Here is an 11,820-nt window from a genome sequence, read left to right as displayed (position 1 = left end):
TATCATTGGAGCTGGAGCATATACATCTCAGTATACATTGGAGCTGGAGCATATACATCTCAGTATACATTGGAGCTGGAGCATATACATCTCAGTATACATTGGAGCTGGAGCATATACATCTCAGTATACATTGGAGCTGGAGCATATACATCTCAATATACATTGAAGCTGGAGCATATACATCTCACTATACATTGAAGCTGGAGCATATACATCTCACTATAAATTGGACCTGGAGCATAGACATCTCAATATACATTGAAGCTGGAGCATGTACATCTCAGTATACATTGAAGCTGGAGCATATACATCTCAGTATACATTGAAGCTGGAGCATGTACATCTCAGTATACATTGAAGCTGGAACATATACATCTCAGTATACATTGAAGCTGGAGCATATACATCTCAGTAAACATTGAAGCTGGAGCATAAACATCTCAGTATACATTGAAGCTGGAGCATATACATCTCAGTATACACTGAAGCTGGAGCATATACATCTCTGTATACATTGAAACTGGAGCATATACATCTCTGTAGACATTGAAGCTGGAGCATGTACATCTCAGTATACATTGAAGCTGGAGCATGTACATCTCAGTATACATTGAAGCTGGAGCATATACATCTCAGTATACATTGAAGCTGGAGCATGTACATCTCAATATACATTGAAGCTAGAGCAAGTACATCTCAGTATACATTGAAGCTGGAGCATGTACATCTCAGTATACACTGAAGCTGGAGCATATACATCTCAGTATACATTGAAGCTGGAGCATATACATCTCAGTATACACTGAAGCTGGAGCATATACATATCAGTATACATTGAAGCTGGAGCATATACATCTCAGTATACATTGAAGCTGGAGCATATACATCTCAGTATACATTGAAGCTGGAGCATATTCATCTCAGTATACATTGGAGCTGGAGCATATACATCTCAGTATACATTGGAGCTGGAGCATATACATCTCAGTATACATTGAAGTTGGAGCATATACATCTCAGTATACATTGGAGCTGGAGCATACACATCTCAGTATACATTGAAGTTGGAGCATATACATCTCAGTATACATTGGACCAGGAGCATATACATCTCAGTATACACTGAAGCTGGAGCATATACATCTCAGTATACATTGGAGCTGGAGCATATACATCTCAGTATACATTGGAGCTGGAGCATATACATCTCAGTATACATTGAAGCTGGAGCATACACATCTCAGTATACATTGAAGCTGGAGCATATACATCTCAGTATACATTGAAGCTGGAGCATATACATCTCAGTATACATTGGAGCTGGAGCATATACATCTCAGTATACATTGAAGCTGGAGCATATACATCTCAGTATACATTGAAGCTGGAGCATATACATCTCAGTATACATTGAAGCTGGAGCATATACATCTCAGTATACATTGAAGCTGGAGCATATACATCTCAGTATACATTGGAGCTGGAGCATATACATCTCAGTATACATTGGAGCTGGAGCATATACATCTCAGTATACATTGAAGTTGGAGCATATACATCTCAGTATACATTGGAGCTGGAGCATATACATCTCAGTATACATTGAAGCTGGAGCATATACATCTCAGTATACATTGGAGCTGGAGCATATACATCTCAGTATACATTGGAGCTGGAGCATATACATCTCAGTTTACATTGGAGCAGGAGCATATACATCTCAGTATACATTGAAGCTGGAGCATATACATCTCAGTATCATTGAAGCTGGAGCATATACATCTCAGTATACATTGGAGCTGGAGCATATACATCTCAGTATACATTGGAGCTGGAGCATATACATCTCAGTATACATTTGAGCTGGAGCATATACATCTCAGTATACATTGGAGCTGGAGCATATTCATCTCAGTATACATTGGAGCTGGAGCATATACATCTCAGTATACATTGAAGCTGGAGCATATACATCTCAGTATACATTGGAGCTGGAGCATATACATCTCAGTATACATTGGAGCTGGAGCATATACATCTCAGTATACATTGAAGTTGGAGCATATACATCTCAGTATACATTGGAGCTGGAGCATATACATCTCAGTATACATTGAAGCTGGAGCATATACATCTCAGTATACATTGGAGCTGGAGCATATACATATCAGTATACACTGAAGCTGGAGTATATACATCTCAGTATACATTGGAGCTGGAGCATATACTTCTCAGTATACATTGAAGCTGGAGCATATACATCTCAGTATACATTGAAGCTGGAGCATATACATCTCAGTATACATTGGAGCTGGAGCATATACATCTCAGTTTACATTGGAGCTGGTGCATATACATCTCAGTATACATTGAAGTTGGAGCATATACATCTCAGTATACATTGGAGCTGGAGCATATACATCTCAGTATACATTGAAGCTGGAGCATATAAATCTCAGTATACATTGGAGCTGGAGCATATACATCTCAGTATAAATTGGAGCTGGAGCATATGCATCTCAGTATACATTGGAGCTGGAGCATATTCATCTCAGTATACATTGGAGCTGGAGCATATACATCTCAGTATACATTGGAGCTGGAGCATATACATCTCAGTATACATTGAAGCTGGAGCATATACATCTCAGTATCATTGGAGCTGGAGCATATACATCTCAGTATACATTGGGGCTGGAGCATATACATCTCAGTATACATTGGAGCTGGAGCATATACATCTCAATATACATTGGAGCTGGAGCATATACATCTCAGTGTACATTGGAGCTGGAGCATATACATCTCAGTATACATTGGAGCTGGAGCATATACATCTCAGTATACATTGGAGCTGGAGCATATACATCTCAGTATACATTGGAGCTGGAGCATATACATCTCAGTATACATTGGAGCTGGAGCATATACACCTCAGTATACATTGGAGCTGGAGCATATACATCTCAGTATACATTGGAGCTGGAGCATATACATCTCAATATACATTGGAGCTGGAGCATATACATCTCACTATACATTGAAGCTGGAGCATATACATCTCACTATACATTGAAGCTGGAGCATATACATCTCAGTATACATTGGAGCTGGAGCATATACATATCAGTATACATTGGACCTGGAGCATATACATCTCACTATACATTGAAGCTGGAGCATGAACATCTCACTATACATTGAAGCTGGAGCATATACATCTCAGTATACATTGAAGCTGGAGCATGTACATCTCAGTATACATCAAAGCTGGAACATGTACATCTCAGTATACATTGAAGCTGGAGCATATACATCTCAGTATACATTGAAGCTGGAGCATATACATCTCAGTATACCCTGAAGCTGGAGCATATACATCTCAGTATACATTGAAACTGGAGCATATACATCTCAGTATACATTGAAGCTGGAGCCTATACATCTCAGTATACATTGAAGCTGGAGCATGTACATCTCAGTATACATTGAAGCTGGAGCATGTACATCTCAGTATACATTGAAGCTGGAGCATATACATCTCAGTATACACTGAAGCTGGATCATATACATCTCAGTATACACTGAAGCTGGAGCATATACATCTCAGTATACACTGAAGCTGGAGCATATACATCTCAGTATACACTGAAGCTGGAGCATATACATCTCAGTATACACTGAAGCTGGAGCATATACATCTCAGTATACATTGAAGCTGGAGCATATACATCTCAGTATACACTGAAGCTGGAGCATATACATCTCAGTATACATTGAAGCTGGAGCATATACATCTCAGTATACACTGAAGCTGGAGCATATACATCTCAGTTTACATTGAAGCTGGAGCATATACATCTCAGTATACATTGAAGCTGGAGCATATACATCTCTGTATACACTGAAGCTGGAGCATATACATCTCTGTTTACATTGAAGCTGGAGCATATACATCTCAGTTTACATTGAAGCTGGAGCATATACATCTCAGTATACATTGAAGCTGGAGCATATACATCTCAGTATACATTGGAGCTGGAGCATATACATCTCAGTATACAATGAAGCTGGAGCATATACATATCAGTATCATTGAAGCTGGAGCATATACATCTCAGTATACATTGTAGCTGGAGCATATACATCTCAGTATACATTGGAGCTGGAGCATATACATCTCAATATACATTGGAGCTGGAGCATATACATCTCAGTATACATTGGAGCTGGAGCATATACATCTCAGTATACATTGGAGCTGGAGCATATACATCTCAGTATACATTGGAGCTGGAGCATATACATCTCAGTATACATTGGAGCTGGAGCATATACATCTCAGTATACATTGGACCTGGAGCATATACATCTCACTATACATTGAAGCTGGAGCATGTACATCTCACTATACATTAAAGCTGGAGCATATACATCTCAGTATACATTGAAGCTGGAGCATGTACATCTCAGTATACATTGAAGCTGGAACATATACATCTCAGTATACATTGAACCGGGAGCATATAAGTCTCAGTATACATTGAAGCTGAAGCATATACATCTCAGTATACACTGAAGCTGGAGCATATACATCTCAGTATACATTGAAACTGGAGCATATACATCTCAGTATACATTGAAGCTGGAGCATGTACATCTCAGTATACATTGAAGCTGGAGCATGTACATCTCAGTATGCATTGAAGCTGGAGCATATACATCTCAGTATACATTGAAGCTGGAGCATATACATCTCAGTATACACTGAAGCTGGAGCATATACATCTCAGTATACACTGAAGCTGGAGCATATACATCTCAGTATACATTGAAGCTGGAGCATATACATCTCAGTATACATTGAAGCTGGAGCATATACATCTCAGTATACACTGAAGCTGGGGCATGTACATCTCAGTATACATTGAAGCTGGAGTATATACATCTCAGTATACACTGAAGCTGGAGCATATACATTTCAGTATACACTGAAGCTGGAGCATATACATCTCAGTATACACTGAAGCTGGAGCATATACATCTCAGTATACACTGAAGCTGGAGCATATACATCTCAGTATACATTGAAGCTGGAGCATATACATCTCAGTATACATTGAAGCTAGAGCATATACATCTCTGTTTACATTGAAGCTGGAGCATGTACATCTCAGTATACATTGAAGCTGGAGCATATACATCTCAGTATACATTGAAGCTGGGGCATATACATCTCAGTATACACTGAAGCTGGAGCATATACATCTCAGTTTACATTGAAACTGGAGCATATACATCTCAGTATACATTGAAGCTGGAGCATATACATCTCTGTTTACATTGAAGCTGGATCATATACATCTCAGTTTACATTGAAGCTGGAGCATATACATCTCAGTATACATTGAAGCTGGATCATATACATGTCAGTATACACTGAAGCTGGAGCATATACATCTCAGTATACATTGAAGCTGGAGCATATACATCTCAGTATACATTGAAGCTGGAGCATATACATTTCAGTATACACTGAAGCTGGAGCATATACATCTCAGTATACACTGAAGCTGGAGCATATACATCTCAGTATACATTGATGCTGGAGCATATACATCTCAGTATACACTGAAGCTGGAGCATATACATCTCAGTATACATTGAAGCTGGGGCATATACATCTCAGTATACACTGAAGCTGGAGCATATACATCTCAGTTTACATTGAAACTGGAGCATATACATCTCAGTATACATTGAAGCTGGAGCATATACATCTCTGTATACACTGAAGCTGGAGCATATACATCTCTGTTTACATTGAAGCTGGATCATATACATCTCAGTTTACATTGAAGCTGGAGCATATACATCTCAGTATACATTGAAGCTGGATCATATACATGTCAGTATACACTGAAGCTGGAGCATATACATCTCAGTATACATTGAAGCTGGAGCATATACATCTCAGTATACATTGAAGCTGGAGCATATACATTTCAGTATACACTGAAGCTGGAGCATATACATCTCAGTATACACTGAAGCTGGAGCATATACATCTCAGTATACATTGATGCTGGAGCATATACATTTCAGTATACACTGAAGTTGGAGCATATACATCTCAGTATACACTGAAGCTGGAGCATATACATCTCAGTATACATTGAAGCTGGAGCATATACATCTCAGTATACACTGAAGCTGGAGCATATACATCTCAGTATACATTGAAGCTGGAGCATATACATCTCAGTATACATTGAAGCTAGAGCATATACATCTCTGTTTACATTGAAGCTGGAGCATGTACATCTCAGTATACATTGAAGCTGGAGCATATACATCTCAGTATACACTGAAGCTGGAGCATATACATCTCAGTATACATTGAAGCTGGAGCATATACATCTCAGTAAACACTGAAGCTGGAGCATATGCATCTCAGTATACATTGAAGCTGGAGCATATACGTCACAGTATACACTGAGGCTGGAGCATATACATCTCAGTATACATTGAAGCTGGAGCATATACATCTCAGTATACATTGAAGCTGGAGCATATACATCTCAGTATACACTGAAGCTGGAGCATATACATCTCAGTATACATTGAAGCTGGAGCATATACATCTCAGTATACACTGAAGCTGGAGCATATACATCTCAGTATACATTGAAGCTGTAGCATATACATCTCTGTTTACATTGAAGCTGGAGCATATACATCTCAGTTTACATTGAAGCTGGAGCATATACATCTCAGTATACATTGAAGCTGGAGCATATACATCTCAGTATACATTGAAGCTGGAGCATATACATCTCAGTATACACTGAAGCTGGAGCATATACATCTCAGTATACATTGAACCTGGAGCATATACATCTCAGTATACATTGAAGCTGGAGCATATACATCTCAGTATACATTGAAGCTGGAGCATATACATCTCTGTTTACATTGTAGCTGGAGCATGTACATCTCAGTATACATTGAAGCTGGAGCATATACATCACAGGCAGTAGTGGATTTAGAGTCCATTGAGTCCAGGTGCAAAATTTGGACCTGGGATTTTACTACATGTTGATCAGATACATGGGACCTTGTAGCTTTATAGATCCTTTAAAAGACATATGTGATTGCTCCCCATGTAATAATGGCTGCTATTCTGGATACTTTTTGTAATTATCACCCCTATCCTGGGATCCCTACAGTAAAAATATCCCGATCCTGGAACCTTCCAATCCAACATCATAAGCCCCATGCGACCACATCTTCCCCCATCCTAGGCCCCTTCCTGTTATAATGTTCCACATCCTGGTATAATATCCCCATCCTGGTATAATATCCCCATCCTGGTATAATATCCCCATCCTGGTATAATGTCCCATCCTGGTATAATGTCCTCATCCTGGTATAATATCCCCATCCTGGTATAATATCCCCATCCTGGTATAATATCCCCATCCTGGTATAATGTCCCATCCTGGTATAATGTCCTCATCCTGGTATAATATCCCATCCTAGTAAATTGTACCCCATTCTAGAATATTGCCCCCATTCTGGTTTAATGTCACTTTTCAGATGCATTACCCTGTCACCCTAAAGATTGTACTTTAAAGCATGGCTTAATAATAAATTGGAAAGAGAACAAAAGCTAGTACTCTAAGACACTCCACCTGGCCCTGAAGGCGCTCAATGTGGTTTTCCTGCTTTACTGTACACATTAGAGCTGCAAACAGACATTTCATCTCAGGTTACTTGTTTCTAAAGGATCAGTGCCCATATTACCTTGTGATAATTCAAAGAAAAAGCATTTATTTATTTGACTCGCTTATTTAGCACCATTAATTCCACAATGCTCTAAACATCATCACTGTCCCCATTGAGGCTCACAATCTAGGTTCCTTTTCAAAATGTCTTTGTGTGGCTTTCCTCACACCCTCCAAACACAGGGAGAACATACAAACACCATACAGATATTGGACTTGGTGGGCTTTGGACCCCGGACCCCAGCATATAATGACATCTGAAAATGCCGCTCCCAAGCTTCCCTGCTCCATTACTGTAATGTCTTTCATTGTGATGTCTTTCTGTAGGGGAGGTGAGAATGTTTCTCAGACCAACCCTACCAGCAGTTTGATAATGAATTCATTCACATGATATATATCAGTGATCCACTGCGCACAAGCTTCTCCCTGTGAATGAAGCCTCTCTGACATCTGGCCGAGTGTCTGGACTGGAAGGTAAATTGCACCTTTCCATTTATTATAATCGTAATGTGATAATTAATCTTAATGCTGATATAAAGTGATGGTTACACATTGTATTCAGATATATTAATCAGTTCTGTTGGGATTTGCTAGAAATTAGGATATATTTAATCCCTTCACCCCCAAGGCCATTTTCCAATTTTTTTGCGCTTGATTTTCGCTCCCCTTCTTCCCAGAGCCATAACTTTTTTTATTTTCTGTCACTACGGCCACGTGGGCGCTTGTGTTGTACTTTTGAAATGCACTATTGGCTTTATCATATACTGTACCTTAAAATGGGTGAAATTGCAAAAAAAGTGCAATTCCACATTTTTTATTACCATGTTCATTAAATGCTAAAACTGATCTGACTTTATGATTCTCCAGGTTATAGTCATTTTATGAGACCCCGCAGCATCTCCATTTTTCAGAATCTCGGGTTGGGTGAGGGCTTTTCTTTTCTGTGCCAAGCTGACGTTTTTATTGATACCATTTTGGTGTAGATATGTGGCGCCCCTGAGGCTCAGTCGCCACAGAGGTACTGCACCTTCTACTAAGATGTGGTGCCCCACCATCCTGGTAAGTTGGGGGCTCCTGACCACGCTCCAACACTCGCACCCCACACAGTAGAGTAGTTCAGCAAAACCACATTGCGGCTCCTTGCCAAGAGAGAGGCAGAGCACCTTTGGTGGTTCCCTGCTTGGAACACTAAACGTGCTGGGAGGTGGGTGGAGTTTAGAACACATAAAAGAGTGGGATGGTTTAGGATTAGAGGTCGGTCAGTCGAAGAGAACGCCACTCGGAGAGGAGTGGGGATCTCTGGAAGAGGGATGGAGGAAGAAGTGCTGCAACTGCCTCAGTGATCTGAGCCAGCTGGCACGGGAAAGGAAAGAAGGAGAAAGACGTTGAGCTTAAGCCTGAGCTTCCATAGGAGAGAAAGACAAGTACGGAATGTAGGAGAAAAAGGGAAAAAGAGGATGTGGGTTAGAGGAAGAACCTTGCCTAGAAGTTCTAAGCGCAAGGCCGGGGCCCAGTCCCCGAGGTTGTATGGACACTAATGGTTCTGCAGCAGACACCGGTGGAGTAGTGGGCTGTAAATGCACTACTCCCATCTAAGACTTGAGGGCACAACAGCAACACGGATAGAGAGCCAGGACTTAGGAGTAGAGAGTCCCTGAAGCAGGCTACAGCTGTCTGCCGTGCAAGTAGAGTTCTTGGGTACATCAGTCAGGAGGAACTCCAGTGTAACTCAGTACTAGGAGATCTTCACACTTAAAGGCGCTATAGAGGAGACGTTCAGAAAAGGCATATAAGTTGGTGGAGCGTGGAAGGGAGCATTCCATCTTGCCTGGATGTTGACTGAGTCCCTGACCCAGAGGACACGGCATAGAAGCGGGCACTACAGACTATGAGTAAAGCTTTGGAACTACATGCCCTGGTGTCCTCCATTCCTTCCTGCGTCCGTCCGCCTGGCACTGCTACATCCCCTGCGCCGGACACTACACCATCTAAGTGTCTTTACATCTACACTGCCCTGGGACAACAGCCCTGCCTGTGGAGGGCTATAACATCATTGCTGCACCACACCATCTGTCCCGGAGGATCTGCATGCAGCGTCGGCTTAACACCTCCCTTGCCGAGCACCACAGGTGGCGTCACGAACTATTCATCTAACTACATTCCACCATTCAATTCCCCCTATTAATTGGGCGCCCAGGGCCACGGTCCGGGTCACAGCTGCTGTAACACATCCCACTGATACCGGCCCGGTACCGAGTACCCCACGGCCATGGGAGGGCGACCCAACTTGGCGTCATGAACAGGATGACGAGACCGGATGCCATCGGGTTCTGTGTGCCTAAGATTTGTTGGACTTAGAGCTTTTGAGAATGTGCAAAAGACCCAATTTAATAGACTGTGAAATGAACATTAAAAATGTCCGTTGGCGTGGAGAAGAAGGGCGTGACGAGATGGGAGGTCCTAGGAATAGACCGCGAACAGTCTTGGGCCTCCCCTGCCTGAATTACTATGTGACAGCAACATGGCCCACCCCCCGAGGGGTTCATATACTGGCTTGGTATGGAGGCGCTGGAAGAAGACGCCGCCCGAAGAAGGAGGGGCAGAAGCCAGTGGCGGGAAAGGGGCCGTGAGAGAAGGGAGAAGAACACTAGAATGCCATCTTGGAGAGAGACGGAAGGAGGCCTGCGGAGCGCGGGGAAGTGGATATCCCTGGTGCCATGGCTGAAGGCTCTGACAAAGTAGCTGAAATGAACCGCCAGCAGCTGGAGGAAGAAATTGCCCAGCAGACGCACAGGTTGTGACTGAGGCAGGAGGCCTTGTGGAGGCTGAACTGGCAGCACTCCCGGGAGGGGCCTACACTGGCGGTAACCGCCGCTGCTGCACCGGAGCTTCCCCAGGTTGATTCCATGGAACTTGCCACCGCCATCACACCACCGGCAGCATCCAAAGCCCCCTTGCTGCTGCCACAAGAAGACTTATACGAGGCACCGGAGGCCGGAGCAGAGGAACAGGAGCTCCCGCCTGGACCTGACGCGGCTGCGCAGGTCCCACCGGAAGCCCCCGCAGACCCGGATCCACCGCCCGCTGTCACCGGCCTGCTTTCACCGGCACGGAGCAGAGACCACACCGTCAGGAGGCTCCAGGTACGTCCGATGCCCCGACACCTGGGAAGGCCCTGGGGTGTGCCACGGTCGCAGCGGCTGGCCAGGTCATGCTAGATCTGGTCTGGGACCGGGATACCAGTTCCCGGGGAGGAACATCAGAACCCCTGGAAGTGGCGCCGCGATACCAAATCAGCCTAGATCGGTCCTGGGAGGAGCGGAAGGATGATGAGAACTGGGCTAGTTGTCAAGCTACCATCTGGCAGAGGGAGAGGGAGCAGCGCTGGCAAGCGGTACTAGGCCCAGATTTGGACCGGAAGGAGCGGGTCCATGCTGGTCATTATGGTCCCAGAGATGCAGCAGGTTGGGGCCACATCCTGAACGTGAACCATGAGAGGGGGTTCAGCTTTATCCATGACCCTAGCCGAATCTCTGATCTGTTTTTCAACCGGAGAGACGTAGAACCGCATTTGAGGAAAGGGCACCCTGCCAGGAACCTGAGCCCGGGAGATCACGTAACATTTATCAGACATGAAGGTCTGAGATGCTGGTACACAATGAACATGAGGCGAGTCCTGGAGGATCTCATCCAAACCTGCAGGCAAAAACCATCTACTGCCCCCATGTGCCAAGGTGTACCAACAGTCAAGAAAGCCGCAAGCTTCACCCCACTGGAGGAGGAGTATCTAGGGACTGCTAATGCGTTTATTACATCTGGTAGCAGTTCCCAGACCCCAGCTTCTAGAAACCCTGGAGGGGACCAGCACTAGTAACCTAAACTAACTAGGGTATTTGCACAGTTGTGCTTTGTTTTGCCATTATGTTTTAGTTTTGTTTTTCCAGAGTTGCCCTGTTTTATTGGCAGCCTTTCCATTGAACTAAGGAGATCATGAACGCTGAATGGTCCAGAACTGTGTTTGTAAATAGTT

The 11,820-nt window shown here is 43.2% G+C and overlaps 1 protein-coding gene across 1 annotated transcript in view; it reads left to right on the top strand.

Annotated features, from left to right (window-relative positions):
- Positions 1-8,151: 8,151 nt before the first annotated feature.
- Positions 8,152-11,820, top strand: part of LOC141050268 (sulfotransferase 2B1-like) — a 294,093-nt gene continuing 290,424 nt past the window's right edge. The window contains exon 1 of the mRNA XM_073547154.1: positions 8,152-8,264. The gene's annotated coding sequence lies outside the window, so the exon portion shown is untranslated. The remainder of the gene's footprint in view (positions 8,265-11,820) is intronic.

Source organism: Dendrobates tinctorius, unplaced genomic scaffold, assembly GCF_039654945.1.
Source record: "Dendrobates tinctorius isolate UK_male_01 unplaced genomic scaffold, ASM3965494v1 ptg000151l, whole genome shotgun sequence".
NCBI classification, from domain to species: Eukaryota; Metazoa; Chordata; class Amphibia; order Anura; family Dendrobatidae; genus Dendrobates; species Dendrobates tinctorius.
The sequence above is the reverse complement of the archived record's forward strand: the minus strand, read 5'-3'. Positions and strand labels throughout refer to the sequence as shown.